This window comes from Leptonychotes weddellii, chromosome 8 (genome assembly GCF_054177405.1).
Source record: "Leptonychotes weddellii isolate Sample4059 chromosome 8, ASM5417740v2, whole genome shotgun sequence".
NCBI lineage: Eukaryota > Metazoa > Chordata > Mammalia > Carnivora > Phocidae > Leptonychotes > Leptonychotes weddellii.
This window is the reverse complement of record NC_138376.1, coordinates 123,097,477-123,119,948: the sequence shown is the minus strand read 5'-3', so window position 1 is coordinate 123,119,948 and position 22,472 is coordinate 123,097,477. Positions and strand designations below refer to the sequence as shown.

The 22,472-nt window shown below is 39.5% G+C and overlaps 1 long non-coding RNA gene across 1 annotated transcript in view; it reads right to left on the bottom strand.

Annotated features, from left to right (window-relative positions):
- Positions 1–22,472, bottom strand: part of LOC115940912 (uncharacterized) — a 124,363-nt gene that overhangs the window by 33,114 nt on the left and 68,777 nt on the right. Inside the window, exon 3 of the long non-coding RNA XR_014148035.1 lies at positions 4,389–4,538. This is a non-coding gene — a long non-coding RNA (uncharacterized LOC115940912). The remainder of the gene's footprint in view (positions 1–4,388; positions 4,539–22,472) is intronic.

Sequence of the window (22,472 nt, the reverse complement as noted above, 5' to 3'; positions counted from 1 at the left end):
GTGAATGAGATTATCTATGTCTAGAAAAACATAATTTACCAGGGTTCCTGGGTAGCACAGTCGGTTAAGGGCTGACTCTTGATTTTGACTCAGGTCATGATTTCAGGGTTGTGAGATCCAGCTCTGCATGGGGCTCCATGTTTAGTGCAGAGTCTGTACGAGATTCTCTCTCCCTCTCACTCTGCCCCTCCCACTCATGCTCTCTCTCTCTAAAATAAATAAATAAATCTTAAAAAAAAAAAAAAGAAAAACATAATTTACCAATCTAACTCCAGAAGAGAGGGAAAATCTAAAAAGATGAATTTATATAAGAAACAAAGAAAATTATAGATCAACCTTATGAATATTGATGCAAAAATCCTGAATAAAATATAGTAGATGGAATGTATGAAGACTAATTGGAGTTAGTATGGGAATGCAAGTCTAATTCGATGTGAAATTTATTAACATGATTCATCATTTTGGTAAGTTACAGGGAAAATATAACCAGTTCCATAGATACTGAAAAATCACCTATCACAATTTAATCTCCAGTACTGAATTTTTAAAAGATTCTTAATGAAAGAGAAACTGCTGAACATGATTTTTTTTTTTTTTTTAAGATGTCAGTCTTAGACCAAAAGCCTGCATGGGCTTATTGAGGAAACACTAGGAACTCCTGCTGAAGCCAGAAAAAGGTCAGGTTGGTACTATTTCCATTAACTATCACTGTTCTGGAGGTACTATCTAAAGCTATGGGGCGCCTGGGTGGCACAGTTGGTGGGGGCAGCCGACTCTTGGCTTCGGCTTAGGACATGATCTAAGGTGTTGAGATCGAGCCCCAGGTCAAGCCCTGGGCTCAGCACGGAGTCTGAATGAAAATTCTCTCTCCTTCTCCCTCTGCCCCTCACCCCCGTGCTAGCTCTCTCTCTCTCAAAAATAAATAAATCTTTAAAAATAAAATAAAGCAACCAGAGGAAAAAGAAACCGGAGGAATAAATATTGCAAACGAGGAGGCAAGGCTTTCCTATTTGTAGATTATATGATTATTTGGAAAATCAAGAGAATCAATTAAAAACAAAAACCCCTAGAAATAAGAAAATACATTAAGCTAGCAAGCTGTGAAATTAATATACAGAAACCAAAAGTCTCCATACGTACTAATGGAAAATACAGTGAAAGAAAAGGCTCCATGCACATTGGCAACAAATGGATAAAATACCTAGGAAGAAACATAACAAAACCAATTTGACAAAAATCTTTAACTGTTCTTGCAGGACAAAGGAGTAGAATGGAACAAAAATAGAACTGACTATATTTTTAGAGAGTAAGATTCAAAATCATCAAGTTTTCCTAAGTTAACTTATAAACTTAATATGATCACGAAAAAATATCCAACAGGAAGGATTTTTGTTGTTTGTCGTTTTTTGTTGCTGTTGTTAATTACTGAAAACCACATTTAAAGAATCAATAAATGCTGATAGGAAAGAGATCTCTGGAAAGAAGGATCTGCGAGGGAAAGCCAGCCCTGCTTGATTTTCAGCTATGCTTAGTATGAGCACAGATGGGTCCTGGCACATGAACAATCAGCAAACCAACCAGACAGAATAGAAAGCCCAAGGATAGAGGCAGGTGCATACAGGACTTTAGCACGTAAAGATGGCATTTCAAAGCAGTGGGGAATATAAGGATAATTTAATAAATGATGTTGGTATAAATTGGTGGCCATCTGGGAAAAAGGGGGAACATTATCTCATAATATGTGCCAGGATAAATTCTAGACGGCTCAAAGATTTAAATGTGGGAAGTCAAAGAACCAGACTTCTAGGAGAAATAAGGGAAAATTCATATCATCTCAGAGTGGGAAAGGCATTTATAACATGACTTAAAGTCCTGATGGCATGAAAGAAAATGACAAGTTAATGTCAAAATCAAAAACACCTGCAGGAAATAAAACACCATAAACAAGAGACAAATGACAAACTTGGGGAAATGTTTGCATCTCGTGTAACAGGAAAAGGGCTAATTTCCATAACATATACACTACCTGTAAATTGATAAGGGAAAGTGCAGAACAATTTTAAAATGTGCAAAGGGTATGAACAGTCAAAACAGAAAAAGAAAAACAAATGGCCTTTACACATTTGAAAAATGCTCACACTCACTCGTTTTTTTAAAGGCAAACTAAAACTACACTAAAACACCATTTCTCCCATCTATAGGCAAAAATGAAAAGTTTAATACCACAGTGTGTTGGCAAGGCTGTGGGGAAACTGTTGATTCATTTGTTTCTGTTGGAAGTAGAAATCGATATGTCCCCTAAGTAGGACAGTTTGGCAGTATCTATTAAAATTACAAATGCGGGACATCTGGGTGGCTCAGTCGTTAAGCGTCTGCCTTCGGCTCGGGTCATGATTCCAGGTCCTGGGATCAAGCCCCGCATCGGGCTCCCTGCTCGGCGGGAAGCCTGCTTCTCCCTCTCCCACTCCCCCTGCTTGTGTTCCCTCTCTCGTTGTGTCTCTCTGTCAAATAAATAAATAAAATCTTTAAAATAAAATAAAATTACAAATGCATAAAAAATAATAAATAAATAAAATTACAAATGCATAAATCATTTTCCTACTTCTCCCTCTAGGAATGTACTTTACAAATAAGTTTTCATGCATACACTGTAAATGAGGATATTTGCTTTGTTTATAACCTGGAAATGACATAAATGTATATTATCAGGGAATAATTAAATTATGGTTAATTATGATATGTCCATGCAGCTATAAAAATTTCTATGCAGCTGTAAAAAAAGAAATGAGCAAGCTCTTCAGCTATTGATACAAAAAGATGTCCAAGATATATTAAGTAGAAAAAGGCAACATGTAGGTCAATGTATATTGTCATTTATCTTAAAAAAAAGAAATTAATTTTAATAGTTTAATGTGTGGGGGATGGGGAATGGGAAGTGGGATGATGGGGCCAAGAATAAGTAGAAGACATTTCAATGATCCATTTCTATACTTTTAGTGTTTGAACTATGTAACTATGAATATTATCTTCAAATATTAAATACAAAATAATGAAAACTAACATTAAATGTTTATTATATGCCAAGCACATTGAAATGACCTGAGAAATACCTGTCTGGGGTTGGTGTTTCCACATCTGACTAGAACTGGGAAGTGTGTCAAAGATTTTGGAAGGCCTTGAGTGTTCTCCAAACTAGGATTCCAAGGACAACAGTGGGAGCCACCCAAGGCTTGTAAGAATATGTATTTAAGGGGATTACATAGGATGGTTTGGAGGAAGGGCAATGTGAGGCAGGACAGCTGGTTCTGAGGTTAGTACCCAAACATTAGGGAACAATTACGTCTGGACAATAGGAAATCAGGCAGAGTAGCTGCCGTGGGAATACAGAAGGTCTAAGTGCCCAGACAGTGAAGAATAGACAGGACGTGACCAGTGGAGAGGGCAGGCTGGGCTCTCCAGGAGGACGAACAGGATGAATGCGGGTGGGGAGGAACAGGGCAGGTGCAGGGAAGAGCGAAGACCTACTCCTGTGTGTTTGGCCAGGGGTGAGAGGGTGCAGGCTCCACAGACAGGAGGCCAGGGTTAAAATCTTGAAACTACATCATCTCTTTGTGCCTGCATTTTCCCATCTGCAAAATGGAGATAATGGTACTACCTACTCTGTAGGCTGACAGGGCTAAATAAGATCATATGCATAAAGTACTTTACAGTACCCAAAGCACAGCTGGTGTTCAATAAATGCTAGTTTTCTCTGGAACGTCAAATTTAGATTATTTCCCATGAACTCATTTGTTACACTATTTGTTTCCCATAAATTCAAATAAAGTATGCTATAAAAATTCAGAGTCACAGAGGACATTTTTCAATTTCTCAAAGTGATTTTTTGCTATTTGAACACAGGAGCTTTTCAGAAATGTAACCTATCCAGTTCAAGCCCTTCACGGACACAGTTCCGTATTGGAAATCATGAAAGATGACCTGATTTCACTTCAGTTTGATAACAAAGGCCGGTGAACGCATATTTAAGTAAGTGCTCCTCCCTTGGATTATCTTTCATTTTTTTTTCTTACAGTGGAATCTGCACACTAACATCAAATATAATGTGACAACAGTTTAGTACCTCGGTAATTTCAAGATAAAATGTCCTCTTAGAAAAAAAATATCAAATTTCAATGAACCTATTATTAAGCCCAAGAGAAGCATAGAGAAAACACATGTAAAATATATAGGATATTAAAATATTAAAAATAATAAGCTGGAAAGAAATTTGGCAAATTTACATATTAATTCTAAAAAGCATTAACTCAACACATTCTCTGCATTTTCTGATTCTAATTCTTTACGTACTTTCAATCCATCTAATTCTTTATGTTCTTTTAATTACATACTTTGGAATCCATGAAATAGGTTCCAAGGAGCACTCACTCAAGTGGCAGGTGGAGATGTGTCCAGAGTTCTTTATTCACATCCCTTAACGGTACATAGTATAAGTCACCCGGACTTTGTTTCCATATATGTCTGTATCATTCAAAGTGACTCTGTCATGATTAGGGAAGAGAAAGAAAAATAAGGAAGCTATTTTAAAAGATGAAAAATGTTCAAGTTAACAGCAAGGCGTGTCTTCAGTCCCGTGGGGAAATGTGTTGACATCCCTGGTTGGGACAAGACTAAGGGTCTGTATTACAGCAGATCCATTCTTAGGACACTTGTTCCCCTTCTTTCTTCTTCCTTCAATTCTGCATTCTATGCTCAGCCCCGTGATCTAATTGGAAGGGAAAACAATCTGGGTTGAGAACTAAAGTCTGATCCCAGCTACACTTACTACTTTAGTAAGTACCCAAGCATCTTTATATCTTGGCCCATTGGGATAATAAATTGTTATTCTTCCAAAGGTGTATCTTTAAGTCAATTTCATTAAGATACAATTTACATGCAATAAGATATATCCATTAAAAATGTACACTTTAATTGTGCCTTATATATAAACTCATGAAAACATCACTGTCAAAATAAAGAACACATTGTTGATAATACTTGGTATTGTCAGATTTTTTTGGTTTAATTCATCCTAGTGGGTATGTAGTATTATCTCACTGTGGTTTTAATTTGCATCTTCCATTGGCTGGTGATGTTGAGCATCTTTTCATGTGTCTACTAGTCATTTGTGAAATATCCAATCCTATGCCCATTTTTTTAAAAAATGGGTTGTCTTTCTTTTAAAAATTGAGTTCTGAGGGGCGCCTGGGTGGCTCAGTCGTTAAGCAGGGTCCTGGGATCGAGCGCCGCATGGGGCTCCCTGTTCCGCGGGAAGCCTGTTTCTCCCTCTCCCACTCCCCCTGCTTGTGTCCCCCTCTCGCTGTCTCTCTCTGTCAAATAAATAAATAAATAAATAAATAAATCTTAAAAAAAAAAAAAGAATTGAGTTCTAAGAGTACTTTACGTATTCTACAGATATAAACCCTTTGACAGACACATTTTGCAAATATTTTCTCCCAATCAATGGCCTGTCTTTTGGTTTTGTTTTCTTACCTATGTCTTTGGGGAAGTAAATGTTTTTTATTTTAATGAAGTGCATTCTAATATGTCTTTCCTTTGTGTTTTCATCTTCTGTTTAACAAATCTTTTCCTCACCCAGTGTCACAAAATTTTTTTCCTGTTTTCTGATAGAAGTTTTATAGTTTGAGATTTTACATTTCGGTTTATGACCCATTACAAGTTAATTACTGTGTGTGATATAAGTTAAGAGTCAATGCATTTTTTCCCCATATTGAAAGACCATGTTTTTATTGGCATGTAACAGTATATTAGTTTCAGGTATATAACATAACAATTCATTATTTGTATGTATTGTGAAATGATCTCCACAATTCTATCAACATCCATCACCATAGTCACAAAATTTTTTTGTTATGAGAAATTTTAAGATCTATACTCTTATTAACTTTCAAATAAAGACATTCCTTTCCCCATTGAATTGCCTTGTGCCTTTATTTAAAAATCAATTGATTAGAGGTGCTGGGTGGCTCAGTCGGTTAAGCGGCTGCCTTTGGCTCAGGTCATGATCTCAGAGTCCTGGGATCAAGTCCCACATCAGGCTCCTTGCTCAGCAGGGAGCCTGCTTCTCCTTCTACCACTCCCCCTGCTTGTTCTCTCTCTCTCCCTCCCTCCCTGACAAATAAATAAAATCTTTAAAAATATCAATTGATTAGACATGTGTAGAAATATTTTTGGACTCTGATGTTTTCTTGATTTATCAATATACCTATCCTTTTGTTTATAGTACAGTCTTGAATACTGGAACTTTATAGTAAGTCCTGCAACTTTGTTCTTCTTTTTAAAAATTCTTTGAGCAATTCAAAGTCCTTTGCATCCATATAAATTTTAAAATCAGTTTGTAAACTTCTAGGGATTTTTATTGGGATTAAATTAAATATATAGATCAATTTAGGAAAAATTTACATCTTAAAATTGAGTCTTCCAATCCATGAAGATAATATATCTTTCCACTCATTTAAGTCTTAAAATATCTCTCAGCCATGCCCTGTGGTTTTCAGTGTATATCTGTTTACATTTATTTCTAAATAATCTGATTTGGGGACCTATTATAAACAGAACTGTTTTTCCATTACATTTCACAATTTTTTTTCCTGTTAGAAGATAATAATAGAATTGAGTTTATAAATTTTAGCTTTATACACTATGGCTTTGCATATTCACTTATTACTTCTAGTTGTTTTGTAGATCTTCAGGGTTTTCTATGTAAACAATCATGTTAGTTGCTATTTAAGAAAAACCCAGTCCTCCTCCTGTGTGTCTCTTTTACTCTTACACCACTACCACCCTCACAATACTTCCAACACCAGATGAGGGCTTTCCCCAAAACAAGCAATTCTCTGTGATAGCAGCAGGGTTTCCAACATTTTAACTCAATTCTGACACTGTCTACCCGGAGATGGCATCAGATCCTGCAGGTTAAGGGCTCAGTCCCACAAAACTGCCCCCTATTTCAAGATACCAACTGCAAATACTAGTATGTCCCCAGATTGCCCACAATTCTGCCTGACTTAGCTACAAATCATGGTTTCCATGACCTCTTCCCCCTTTGGATTCTACTGATTTGCTGGAGTGGCTCACACAACTCAGGAAAACACTTACTTATGTTAACAGGTTTATTGAAGGATATGATAAGGGATACAGATGAACAGAAAGATGAAGAGGCACATAAGGTGAGGTCGGGAGGATGCCAAGTACAGAAACTGTTGGGCTGGGTTACCATCCCCGTATGTAGATGTGTTCACCAACCTGGAAGCTCTCTGAATCCCATACTTTGGGAATTTTTATGGAGGTTTCCTCACATAGGTTTGATCAATCATTAACTCTATTTCTAGTCCTCCTCCCTTCACAAGAGAATGGGGATGGGGTTGGGTATGGCTGAAAATTTCAAGCTTCTAATCATAGCTTGGTCCTTCCTGTGATCAGTCCTTATCAAGGAGCCCAGCCAGAGTCAACTCATTAGAACAAAAAATATTCCTATCCCTCAGGAAATTACAAGGGTTTCAAGAGCCCTGTGTCAGGAACCAGGTTCAAAGACCAAATATTAGAACAAAAGATGTTCCTAGTTCTAATACCACTTAGGAAATTGCACAGATTTTAGAAGCTCTGTGCCAAGAACTGGGGACAGAGACCAATATATATTTTTTCATATTATTTCACACTGAAAATGAGTACAATTTTGCTTCCTCCTTTCCAATCTTTATCATCATATTTCTTTTTCTTCCTCTATTGCAATGGCTAGGACCTCCAATTCAATGTTGAGTAAAAGTGACAAAATTGAGCACATTGCCTTGTTCTTGATTCCAGTAGAAAATAATTTAATATTTCAACATGAACATACGATGTTAGCTGGAGGTTGTTCATAGATGCTCTTTATAAGTTGAATAAGTACCTTATATTCTTTGTTTGGTGAGAATTTTTCATGTGAATGGATGTTGAGTTTTGTCATATTTTTTCCTCTATGTATTAAAATTATCATATGGTTTTCTCCTTCATTCTATTAATATGGCAAAACATCGATTTTCTAAGGTTAAGACAACTTTGAGAGAGGAGTGACATCAGCAAGATGGTGGAATAGGAGTTTTCAGCACTCACACCCTCACAGAAATACTACTTAGAAAAACACTCCATGCACAAAAATACCTTTACAAAGGCTAAGGACTCCAGGTAAGGGATTACAGCACCTGGATGGAGCACAGGAATAAGAAAAGATACACTGAAGTAGGTATGAAAGACAACTTCACATTACTCCTGTCACCATTCCCCCAAGACCCAGCAGCCCACCTTGGAGAAAGACAAAAGAGAGTTGCAAAGTGTTCACTTGTCTTCTATCTTCTTAAAAAAAAAAAAAGTGACATCATCAGGACTGAAGTTTTCTTTATAGGAAGGTTTTTGATAGTTACAGAGTTACTGTGGTTTAATGGCTATAGAGCTATTCAAATTTTCTGTTCCATCTTGGGTCAATTTGGTAAGTTGTATTTTTCAAAATATTCAATTCATCAAAATTATTGTTTGCTGGAATCAAGTTGCTCATAATCAATTTGTTTTTATTATCCTTTTAATATATGTAGGATTTGTAGTGATAACACTTCTTTCAATCATGATATTGGTAACTTGTGTTCTCTCTCTATATCCCTTTTTTCATCAATCTAAGTCAGGGTTTATCAGTTAGGCTGAACTTCTCAACAAACAAGCTTCCAGTTCTGTTAATTTCCTCTACCAGTTAATCTGTTCCATTTAATTTATTTCTTCTCTGATCTTCTTTTTTTCCTTCCAGTTTGTTTGATTTGCTTTGCTCTTCTTTCCTGGGCCTCTTTTTTTTTTTTTTTTTTTTTTTAAGATTTACTTATTTATTTTGAGGAGGGAGGGGCAGAGGGAGAGAATCTTGAAGCTAAAACTTGGAAATACCAAGATGCCCTTGAGTGAATAAATAAACTGTGGAATATTATTAGGACTAAAAAAAAATGAACTATGAAAAACTGAAATGGCATGGAGGAACTTTACATGTATATTGCTAAGTGAAAGAAGCCAATCTGAAAAGACTACATACTGTATGACTCCCAACTATATGACCTTCTGGAAAACATAAAACTATGGAGAGAGTGAAGGGATCAGTGATTGCCAGGGGTTGGGGGTTGGAACTGGGGTAGAATGAATACACAAAGCACAGAGAATTTCTAGGGCAGTGAAAATACTCTGTTTGATACTTAATGATGGATACATGTCATTATACATTTGTCCAAATTCATAGAATGTACAACAGCAAGAGTGAACCATAATGTAAACTATAGACTTTGGGTGATGTGTCAATGTAGGTTGATCAACTGTAACAAATGTACCATTCTGATTGGGGATACTGATAATGGGGAGGCTGTGTGTTGGGGGGCAGAGGATATGTGCAAATCTCTGGCCCCCTCTATTTTGCTGTGAACCTTAAACTGCTCTAAAAAATAATGTCTAGGGGCACTTGGGTGGCTCAGTTGTTAAGTGTCTGCCTTCGGCTCAGGTCATGATCCCAGGGTCCTGGGATTGAGCCCCACATCGGGCTCCCTGCTCGGCAGGAAGACTGCTTCTCCCTCTCCCACTCCCCCTGCTTGTGTTCCCTCTCTTGCTGTTTCTCTCTAATAAAATAAAATCTTTAAAAAAATAAAATAAAATAAAAATAATGTCTAAATAAAAATAATTAATTTTAAAAATCAGTTAGGTCAAGATAATTGATCTACAGATCACCTATGTCTTTATTGACATTTTGTCTAGTTATTATATCAGTTGCTCTTTAAGAGATGTTTAAGTTTCCCACTGTGATCATGATACCATTTCATCAATTTTTGTTTCTTTTATTTAGAGTCTGTTTTAGATGCATACACATTTATGATTGTTATACCATCCTAATAGGGGTTTTCTTTCATTATGTAATGTTTCTATTTGTTTCTGGTAATACTCTGTTTGGAAGTCTATTTTATCTGATATTAATATAGCCACTTCAATCTTCTTAATTTTTTTTTGCATGATATGTCTTTTTCCATCCATTTTATTTTCAACTTTTTTGTGTCTTTATGTGTGTTTTTTGTTTGTTTTTCAAGCCCCAATGCGGGGCTTGAACTCATGACCCTGAGATCAAGACCTGAGCTGAGATCAAGAGTTGGATGCTTAACCGACTGAGCCACCCAGGAGCCCCTGTCTTTACATATTTTTTTATTTAATATGTTATATTTTTCAGTTCTAAAATGTTTAAACATTTCCAATTTCTCTTATGAGATTTCCTGTCTTCTCATTTATTAGGAGCATTCTTTTTTACCCCACTGAACATAATTATAATAGCTGCTTTAAAATTCTTGTCTTCTCTCTTGAAAATAGGTCACATTTTCCTTTTCCTGCTTCTTCATATTTTGAATAGTTTGGGATTGTATCCTGGACATTGTGAATGTTATATCATCAAAACTGACTTCTGTGGTATTGATGGATTGATTCCATCGCTGAAATTTCTTTTCAACAGGCAATTGACTTGGTTAGATTCTCAAACTGCAAAGTTTGCCTCACCTGTGGTGGGTAGCAATTAAATCTCAGTTCACTACTCTAAACCTTAGCTGCAAGGAGCTTTGAGTCTGCCTTGTGCATGTGTAGTGTGTGGGTCAGCTAGAGACTTGGACAGACTTCAAAAACAGATTCTAGGTCACTCCTTCTCTGGGTGATCCCTCACTCTCTCCTGGTTGTGCTCCAACCTCTGATTTGTCAGGCCAGAAACATGACAAGCTTTCTATTGGAATTTTAGCCACCCGCACAATCTTTGCAACCATGACCTGTTCTCTGGCCAAAGCTGAATACCAGGAAACTCTCCTCCCCCAAGTTTCAACTCCCCCGTCTGCTTTTGTTCACTCCCCAGAGCCCTTGGGTAGTTGTTGTTTGTAGTTTGTCTAGAGTTTATAGTTGCAGTTTCTGAAACGGTCGGTCTGGTAGGAGCCTGCTCCCCTGTGACACTGGGTACATTTCTTCTTCAACACTGAATATGCATTACCTAGTGAAAAGCTCTCAACATAACATGGACTGGTGTCCCTGGTCCCCACTAGACTTATTAAAAGGATAAAATGTGATCAGAACTTGGAGAATTCTTTTGGCACGTTAAATGTACTGTCAAGTAAAAAGAGGCATTTAGACATATGTAGAAATTAACCAGTTTCCAAAGATGTAAATATGGCTCAAACAAATGTTAAGAAAAATATATTGAAGTTTTAAGGAACCAGAAACACGGGTGTGGGGAGATGCTCACTTTAGGGTGATGGGGAGGCCATCTGGTCATTTCATTCATGACCTTAATTATTTTTATCCATGAATCTATAGCAAAAAAGTGATAAGGTTTTCGCTGTGGTTGGAAATGAGAAAAAGTGTGGCTTGGTTTCTGGCAAATTTGTAGGTGGTATGACACTTGAGTTGTATATACTTAGTTCCTAAGAAAAATTGTATATGGCAAGACTTTGATGTCTAAATCTAACGCTTAAAAAGACAACAAACATCCACAGGCCTCAGAGTACACTGAGATGCATGCTATTTAAATTCATTCCTTTCAGGATATTTAATTTATAAAGAAAGTTCAATAACTCCTTTAAAGACAGGAATTGTCTATCCAACAAACATTATGGCAGATCCAAGCAGCAAAACAATCTGTAAAATTCATACCTTCTCAAATTGCTAAATTGGAGTTGCTAAATCTAGCACTTCTTGCCTAAGAATTTTCACAGGTGTTCATTTGCATGTGTAAGATTCCTCTTGTTACATAAGCTTTTAAACAAGTAGAGTGGGATTTCAAGTCTAATTTGTGAACACTGGTGTCTGACTATTCATTCCAATAGCAGAGATAGTAATTGTTCTACATTTCCAGCCATTGCCAGGGATTAAAGAGTTAGAAAACTGAAAGGCAAAATTTAAACTCCAATCTACTGGCCCCAGCTCATATCAAATTCCTAGACTTAAAAAAATGTCTTCTTCCTTAATATCCTTGCCTCAACTGTCTTCCCCATCCAATTTATACAGCATGCGATGATTGGAAGCCTCATCTTCCAAATCCCACTTCACTGTGTTTACCAAAACCTTCAAATCCCACCCTCTTGCCTGACTCGCTAGAGGATGTCTATTTGCTCATGGCGTCCCTTCCATAGTCACTGTCATTACTCCTGGATGGGGCCCCTCAGAGCCTTGCCACGGAAGCATGGCAGGCTAGGCTCTCCATCATCTGACTCTGCTTATTTTCCCAGCCCACTGCTCTGGGTGCCCCCTGCACCACCTGCCCTGGCCCTGCGTGCAGCTCCCACATACATGCAAAGCATGCAAAGCCACACCTGTGCCTTTGTTCATTCCAGTTCCTCTACCTGGACTATCTGCACAGTCCACACTCCCCTGCCTACCCTGCCGTGAAGACACCTTATCTCTTCCACCAAGCCCTTCATGGAGCCCACCTCCTCTCCAATGTAAAACTGACCCTTCCTCTTCTGTACCCCACAATTTAATGTCCTTATTTTTTCATGGCTCTCTTTCCCCTAGTAGAGTCTAACTTGTTTGAGGGCAAACATGGATCACATTTCTCTTTGTATTCCCCAGTCCTAAAAATCATCCTCACGTATGCTAAATGTTTGTTACATGTTACATGCTGTTACCAATGTTAAATGTAGCTCATGAAAGAACAGATACATCAACATGTACTCTTTAATTCAACCAGGAAAATAGGACAGTGGTTCCCTACACATAATTCACCTGCTTACATCTCAGCTTTACACAAAACTTCCCCTGAAGTAGAATTTCCCCAAACTACAACCACTCATCTTTCTGCCACTTCATTCGATATTCATCAACTTCAAAGGCTCTGTGACTCAACCCTTTCGCTTTGATCCTTCTTTCCTACTATATTCTAGATTCCCAAACCCCTTGGCGGGGGGTGGGGGAGGAAGATATTGAAGGCATTATCTTTCTTTTACTTCAAACATTTACTGCGCTCCTTCTTTGTACCAGGTGCTATAACTAAATGGGGATGGGGGGGTATCTCATCTAATTCTCACAACAACCTTGTGAGGTGAATACTAATATTCATGTTTTTACAGATGAGAAAATGAAGTAACTTTCCCAAGGCCACATCAGTAATGAGAGAAAAAGGCAGCACTTGAACATGGATCGACCATTTTCTGAAGACACATTCCTTTTCTCCATCCCAGCATGGGACCTGAGGGACAAATATTCTAGGCTGGATACTGGCTTTCCGTCCTTCCTATAATACATCTATTATGTTTCACAGACTTGAAATATTTTTAAAGCCACAGAGTAGTTCCCATCAAAATGGGTCAAGCTTATCTTTGACAAGAGATAAAAGCAAAGAAGCTCCCAGCTTTGAGTTAAAACCACATGTATGCAAAGGTAATTGTTATTACTCAAGACCAGTTTTCCTTGGTCTTTAGCACAGTGGGTGCAGAAGGAGGGCAATGGAGGGGCTTCCCCAAGGAAGCACCAGAGACTCATGGGCCTTTTCACAATCTGCCAAAGGCACTTCAAAAAGTGTCATTCAGGTCTCAGACCCTTTGACAAAAACAACTCTTATTTTTATGAATAGGAAGAGTTAGGGGGTTTTTTATATCCTCTTACAAGAAATTTCCATTCATTGGCTTTTAATTTTACTTTTCATTCAAAAGCACAGCATGTTTTTATATTGAAAACTTCCTAGGAAGCAGAGAGCCATTTCTCACACTCTGAGTCACCGTTTTGCTCTGATGAGGTAAACAGCATGCATCCTGAAACCCTTGCTAGAGAGAGCCACTGAAACCTTTTAGATGAAAAGGAAATGATCGGTAAACGCTTTGATTCTTCTGTAGCAAATGGAAAAACGGAGAAGGGGCAATCCTAAATGTTAGCGTCAGGTTCAAAGAACAACTCTGCAGAGGAGTAAGAACTGATCTGGAAACAGGCTCTTTCAAGTCAGACCCGGGTTTTGAGGGGGCCTGCCACTCATACAATTTTGGAGACCCCCTGTAAGAAAAAGAATGCAAACTCACAAATACAAATTTAAGAATGAACACAAATATTTACATAGAATGAGGAACAAAATCATAAATCATAAATTTAATGGGAGTGACATTAGATAAATTATAAATTTAATGAAGCTGTGGTTTATCTAACAACAAGCAAAATCCACCCCCTCAAAACTATGTAATATTTTTATTAACAACCTCCTGACACATTTCAGTAATGCTTCTTTTTCTACAATTTTTGGCTATGTACCCTTTTTAATCACTTCTTCCTGTAAATATTTTGTATGATTTTCTGTAGAGAGAATAAAAGTTAATCCTGGAGAGTTTCTGTGGGTTTTTTTAGCTTGATTAAAACTTGGGATTCTCTTTAACATTAATAGCTTAAAATAAATTTCAGCTTCTCAACTCATTATTAATATAAAGTTTTAAGACTGTCAAATTTGGAGAAATCCCTATCAAGTTTCTTTTTGTTTTTGAGATTTTATTTATTTATTTGACAGAGAGAGAGGGAACACAAGGAGGGGGAGTGGGGAGAAGCAGGCTTCCTGCTGAGCAGGGAGCCTGAAGTGGGGCTCGATCCCAGGACCCTGGGATCACAACCCGAGCCTAAGGCAGATGCCTAATGACTGAGCCACCCAGGCACCCCTCAAGTTTCATATAGAAGCTGTAAAGTCTGGGAAGCTTTCCCACAGACTACCCACTGGCTCCAAATATTTCAAATCTTGTTTCTCCTCCACTACCCACATACTTTCTGTACGAGGCTCTGTAAAAAGCATTCATGTATGTGTTCTTGTACAGAAAGCTGAGTGAGTAGGCACCGTAGCCAGTGGGAGTATCTCTGGAAGCCCTTTGTACCCCAGGACAGTTATCAATAGCTCACCTATTCAGGGAACTAACTGCCAACCACATACATAAATCTCACAGAACCCAAATTAAAAGTATCCATAAGTCAACTGTCCCTGAGCCCAATCCCAAAATCCCCATGGCCACTCCAAAGGGGGTGGGTGAGGGGGACACAGAGGTCCGAGTGGAAAGAGACAGGAGTCGTAACTGATTATAGTTAAAATATATTTTGCAAATTTTATAAACCATATCATCATGTGAATCCATTTTTGACCTTGACCCTTTCCAAAGCCTTAGGAGGGACCTGGGGAAGTGACAGGCCCTTACTTAGCTCAAGCTGCCTTTACTTCCCAGTAAAAGCCACCTCTGGGCTCCCTAGCGTTTTCGGCCCTCAGAATGCCACTACCAATCAGTGAAAAACACATGCATGAGTTCTTCAAGAACTCATCTCCATAATCACAGTCGTGGAGAGTGGAGACAGAGTGCTGTCTTGTCAGCACAGACATCCGGCACCAGGTTAGGTGGTTTCGCATATACACGTTCATTTATTTCTCACAGCGACACTGAGGAGCACTACCCCCACGTTCAGACTGGGAAACAGGCTCAGAGTCACGAAGGAGCAGAGCAGGACCCAGGGCAAAATCCCAGAAGCCCTGACTCTATGTTCAAAGGCTGCTTCCTACAGCCTTTTTTCCCACAGAATAGAAAACATTTAAGTATAGAGATGAAGGAGGAATAAAAAAAAAGTTACCTATAGCCCCATCACCTAGACACAACCTTAATAAGATTTTGGTATATTTTCATGTTTTATGGAACATAGCAATTGAAATTATTACATTAAATAAACCCATTTTTCCTCATTTTTAAAGCAACATATGTTCCTTGTCAAAAATAGGAAAAATCTTGAAAAGACACTGAAAACCATCTGTATTAGTTTTCTGGGGCTGCTATCACAAAATCACATGGCTTAAAACAACAGAAATGTATGTTCTCGTTGCTGTGAAGGCTAGAAATCCACCATCAAGCTGTTAGGAAGGCTGCTTCCCTCTGAGGGCTGTTGGGGGAATCAATTCCACTCCTCTCTCCCGGCTTCTGGGGGGTCGCTGGCAGTCTCTGTTTTTGTCTGCATGGTGCTCTCCCTGTGTGCAGGTCTATGTCTTTCTTAAAAGGACATCAGTCATATTTTATTAGGGTCTCATCCTACTTCAGGATGACCTCATTCTGATTTAACTAATTACATCAGCAAAGATCTTGTTTCCAAATAAGGTCACATCGGCCAAGGGTTAGGGAGCCGACACATGAATTTGAAGGGGAGACAATTCAACCCATCACACTATCCCAAAACCTATCAGTGAAAGAAAACCAGTGCTGGCAATTGATTATTGGGTAGTTTTTAAAAGTATGGCCACAAATTATTTTGACACTTCAAGTGGGATCCAAGTCCCCTTTCCTTGAGTCTGGGCAAGGCGATGACAGCTGTGCTCAAGGGTGCTAGTATTCAAGTCATGCGAGCCCAGGCACTAGACCACTAGACGGGGAGTGATGGAGCTTCCAGATGCTTCCAGCCCCAACTGTCAAGTCATTCCCAGTTTGAGTCTTACCACCTGAGGTCCCAGACCTACTGAGTAAAGACAAAGCACTCCTACTGCATCCTGTCCCAATTCCCAACCCACAGAACCTGGGAGCACAAGAAAACAGTTATTGTTTAAGCCACTCATTTATGGGGGAACTAGTTACACAGAAATAGTACCTAGAAATGTGATGGTTCTTAGTTTTTTTTAATGTACCTTTAAAACTATATCTCCCTGAAGTGAGTCACTGACTTCTTAGATCAAAAGGAAATGACAAATTGTTTATCTGATTCTGAGATTTTCTTTAAGAAATAGGAAAGCAGATAAGCTACATTTCTAAACATTAGCATCGTATAAAATGAATATAACGATTCCAACCATAGGGAACACGGGGACACTCCCAAGTCCCAGGTGGAAGAAGAGACAAAGTAAAGCCTTCTAACTCAGTGGCTGCTAACACATGATTTACTAGACTCACCCATTTAAAAGTACAAGTCAGGCAAACATCAGAGTCTTAACAGATGCAGAAAACATGTGAGGCTCTTGGAAACGAAAACGATCAACATGCCACATGGCCAGAGGATTCAGCCCTCATTTTGAGAAAGGGGGAGTGTTAGTATCTCAACCAGGTAAACAGTTAAGCCAATATTAACACATACTAGAACCAAGTCAGTTTAAGTGGTCATCAAACAATAGTTCTGAAACAGAGGGTAAAACATGAGGTGCAAGAAAGACATTTCCTGGGAAATGGGAGGAGCCTCAGGAGGAACAGATCAGGGAGGCTCTGCAGACCGAGACTCACCCTCTGAACACACAACCAACCAGAGCACGCGCAGGCCGATCGAATAGCTGCATTTTGGTCCAAAGTGAGTAAGGCTATTCTTATAAATCCTGTGGCTCATCATTTCCTCATTACTGAGTTGTTCATTACTGAGTTTGACCACTCTTTTAGGTAGTAGAAGTCTTCAAGCATTGTTTAACGAAGGGACAGGATGGCCCATGATGCCGTGCAAATCTGAAAGCAAGCGTTATTGCCTTGAAAGACAACGGACTTAGCTTGATATAAGGTGTTCCCAGCACTTTCCCCTGGAAACTATTAGATGTCATTTAATTGTCTTCTCATCTTGGATACTGCAGAAAAGCCTAAGGCCAGTGGGATTTTTATTTCTTGCATAGCTAACTTGCTTCTTTTTGCCTAAATGCTCATAATATCTCTTTCCTTTGTCCTTGTAATATAAAAATGTTGCCATTCTTGGGCGCCTGGGTGGCTCAGTCGTTAAGTGTCTGCCTTTGGCTCAGGTCATGATCCCAGGGTCCTGGGATCGAGTCCCACATCGGGCTCCCTGCTCGGCGGGAAGCCTGCTTCTCCCTCTCCCACTCCCCCTGCTTGTGTTCCTGCTCTCGCTATCTCTCTCTCTGTCAAATAAATAAATAAAATCTTTAAAAAAAAAAAATGTTGCCATTCTTTTTCTTGGAATGCAGTGAACCCTCTTGATCTGTGTATTTAGGAAACTCGTGTTAAATTAAGTCTTTAGTTGTGACTTCTATTTTCCCATAGGATTAGCAATCATAGGTTGAATTATTATCCCCTAATTATCACCTCCCAGGCTGGGTCACTATTTTTAATCTTTTCCTCTAGATTCTGAGAACCTTCCTCAATATGTTCTTTAAATGACTGATTTGATATTTGACAACATCCTCGAGTGTGTAGAATTGAACTCTGTTACTGTGTCTTTAATTTTCCTTTAATCCCATATTTCTTGAGACTCTGCCTTGCACTGATTCAGACATGTTGAGCTCTCAACTCCCCCAAATTCTAGGCATTCTCTCACCTCAAGGGCTTCTCACGTGGTACTCTTTTCCCCAGAACACATCCCCCCTCACTTCACCTGGCAAAGTTCATGTTTCTTCTCTTCCTCCTCACCCTCACCTTCGAAGAAGGGAAATAAATCCACACTTGGTGTTTACTAGCAGACACAGCATCATCATTGCCCCTGGCCTCACTCTGCCTACCTGGGTGTGTCTGGAACATCCTTCTCAAGCTACTACAACCCAGCCTGCTTTGCACAACTCCCGTCCCCCCTCCCCTCGTCCACATTCACTGCTAGACAGAAATGGGACACACCATATCCCTGCCGCCCTGGGGAGGTAGTTCAAAGTCGGAAGGCCTTCTCCTTTTGGTCAATGCCATTTTAAACCAGGAGTCCCTGACTCTGTGTTTTTAAACAAATCTCAGGGACATGGACATTACATTTCAAGAAGCATCCTGGAACACACTTTCGAGCCTTCGTTATGTCCATATATTATATTAGAGATTCTTACCGCAGAGACCTAAATACTGTGGGATATGCAGACAGCTGAGGCACACATACACGAAAGCACAATTGCACCAATGTTATGAGTATTCTCAGACATCAGGTAAGCTGTACAGCCAGGAGGGAGACACCGGCCTCCCAGGAAAGAGAATGGTCCCCGCTTTCGAGATGGCTCCCTGTTGGCAGGCAGGGGACTCACCTACCAGTGGCTCCATCTCCTGGATTTTCACAGAATCTCAGGGTTGAGAGATTCCATTCATTCAATACAAGAACATGTATGAAAACTGGCTTCTGCTTCCTGCTGAGGGAATTCGGGTCACGAGAATTTATTTTCCGGTAAGATCTCACAGATAACTAAAATGGCTTGTGATTCACTAATGCATATGTAGAAAAAGCATTTAGTAATGGTTCTAGTTGTGATTCTTTTGTTAAAAGCAATTACCATATTTGTTTGGGTTGAGAAGAAGTTAAATATATGTATCATATCTAGTAAGTGTGCCTCATAATACTGGTGTATATGTTCCTGAAGAGTTTTGTAAAAACAGGTTCTTATATTAACATATATTTCAGAGCACATTTCCTTTTAGAAGAATTACATTGTGGGGGCGCCTGGGTGGCTCAGATGGTTAAGCGTCTGCCTTCGGCTCAGGTCACGATCCCAGGGTCCTGGGATCGAGCCCGGCATCGGGCTCCCTGCTCTGTGGGGAGCCTGCTTCTCCCTCTCCACTGCCCCTGCTTGTGTTCCCTCTCTCGCTATGTCTCTGTCAAATAAATAAATAAAATCTTTAAAAAAATATATAACTGTTGGAGCGCCTGGGTGGCTCAGTCGTTAAGCGTCTGCCTTCGGCTCAGGTCATGGTCCCAGGGTCCTGGGATCGAGCCCCACAATGGGCTCCCTGCTCCACGGGAAGCCTGCTTCTCCCTCTCTCACTCCCCCTGCTTGTGTTCCCTCTCTCACTGTGTCTCTCTCTGTCAAATAAATAAATAAAATCTTTAAAATATATATATATATATATAACTGTCTTTTTATGTTAGGTAAATTTTCATTTTTTTAAAATCTTTCATTTCTTTAATTTAGGTGCATCTATCCCTTTATAATGTCAATTTATTGAAAAAAGATAATGATGTAATAGGATCTAATTTTAAAAATTAAAGACACGCAGACCCTAGGATATTAGACTATTTCAGAACACTTGGGTTTTAGTTTTTTAAATCTGAAGGTTAGTATTAAATGACATTGGCTTTCATAAATTTGAAATTCATATTCTCTTCACCAGAATCAAGGTAATTCTATGGCATCTACTTCTCCAGCTCTGCCTTCTTCTCAACCTATAGGATGTTGTCATGTGCATATCCTACAACCTTCAGAGCATCAAAATGTTCCCTATCAGGTAGAGGAAGCAAGTTGGAGCCAAAGAGAAGAAAGACACCAGATGGAAGCAAAAGAGTAGAGTAGGGGGGTACACATTCAAAGCGCCCCACCCGCACTGCTCCCACCCCAGAGTCACCATTCCGGAAGTCACATGAACTACCCTTATAAACTTCAAAACACTCCCTTCTTGGCAGGCAAGTCCCAACTGGGTTTCTACAATCTGCAACCGAACCTTCACTAACACAACCACTTTATGTAACACCTATTTTGCTATAAAGTTGGGCATAAACAACTTTTATAATTTTTAATCTTATATTTACACAGCTCTCCACAACTGTCTAAATGCTGCTATGCACATTCTCTTTGGATACGTAAAAATCTTTGGGTGAGATAGTAAAGCAGCGTCGACCCTAGAGATAGCATTACTTAAAAATAACAACCAAAAAAATGTCTTTATTGATAAGACAAAGAATCATTTACATTTTGCCCAAGGTCACACAGCTAGCAGGTGCAAAACTGGAATTGAGCTGGAGTCTTCTGGGGGGGGGGGGGGTGTCTACACCCCCCCCCCAACCGCCGATGTGCTCATTCCTAGCCTGCTGCTCAGTGCATCACTCCACACCTAAGCACATGGGTTGAATATGCTACAGAGACTGGCTCTAGAAAGGAAACCTTCCCACAATGTAAAGATCTACTTTCTACTTGGTCTGTTTCGTAATGTGGTTTTGTCAAACAGCATCTCCTTAACACCAGGTCTACTTGCCCGGCTACGATTTTACTTACTAAAAGCTAATAAAGAATAGTGACACCTTGTGGCAAAAACGTATGGATTCATGTGCTATCACCCACGCTCACTTGACAGACTTGTCCAAAGGCCTTATTAAGTCGTTAAGACAACAGCAAAAATTCTGGAAAGAATAATCTAAATGTATAGATTCTTCTCATAACTAGATCTCTCTCCAATTCGCTCTACTTGGGCTTCAGTCCCCACGTCCCAAAACTACTGTTACTCTCAAGTTCCAGACGCCATCCATGTGGGCAGACCCAATGATTACTTCTCGGTTCTATCTTACTTAAGCCCTTGTACTATTTGACCAGGTTCAGCCCGCTGCTCTTGAAACCCTGGGTTTCAGCAACGCTATGATGTTTCTCTCCTACCTCTAAAGCCGTTCAAGACTTCCCAGGGCTCACAAGTACCAAACTTAGATCCCTGGCCCCAACCTTTCCACTGAACTCCAGTCTCACATCTCCAACCTACCAACATGACACATCCGTTTGATGTTCAATAGCCTCTCAAAATTAAGATGCCCCCATGGGACTCCTGATTTCCTGCTTCTTCCACCCCATCGACTACATCTCAGTAAATGACATGATTACCATGTTTATTTTACTCAAGTCAAAAACTTAGAGGTCATCTTTTCTTCCTCTATTACTCCCCCTCTATCTAATCAATCAGTAAGTTACCTGGACTCATTCTCCAAAATGTCCCCAAGGTGCTCCTTCTGTCCATTTTCCCTATGATCCCCTAACTCAAGCCACATCTCCTCTCTTAGCCTTAGCACCTTCCCGACTAGTTTTATTCTTCACCTTTTACAATCCATTCTTCACATGGCAATCGGTGATCTTTGTAAAAGAGAACTCGGAATGTATCATCATCCCACCTTAAAACCCTTGAATGGCTCCCCATAATCCAATCCTCCCCATTCTACAAGGCCCTACCTGACTGGACTCCTAGCTACCTCTAAAAACTCATTTCCAGCCTCTCTTCCCCTTGCTCTCCATGTCCTAGACACACCGGCCTTCCTTCTGTTACTTAAACATGACAACTTTGCTTCTGCCTTGGAACAGTGCACCAGCTGCTCCCCTCTGCCTGCACTGCTCTCCCCCTCAACTTGCCATAGTCGGCTCCTTCCTATGGCAGACAGGTCTCATGTTAACTAGTACCTTCTCAGCCTTTTGCTGCAATCAATCTAAAGCAGCCCCTAAGACACTCCCTATCCTAACACACTGTTGTGTTTTCATGACAGCTTTTATCATTCCATGAAATCGTTTCTTTTTCAATTCATTTGCCTCTTATGTGTCTCGCTTCACTAGAATGAGAGCCCCCTCTATTCCTAGTTCTTACTAAAGTGCCTGGAGTAAGGAAGGTGCTTGATGTTTGTTGAATAAGAAGTGCTGTGTACTGTTGGTGGGAATGCAAGCTGGTGCAGCCACTCTGGAAAACAGTATGGAGGTTCCTCAAAAAGTTCAAAATAGAGCTACCATACAATCCAGCAATTGCACTACTGGGTATTTACACCAATGATACAAA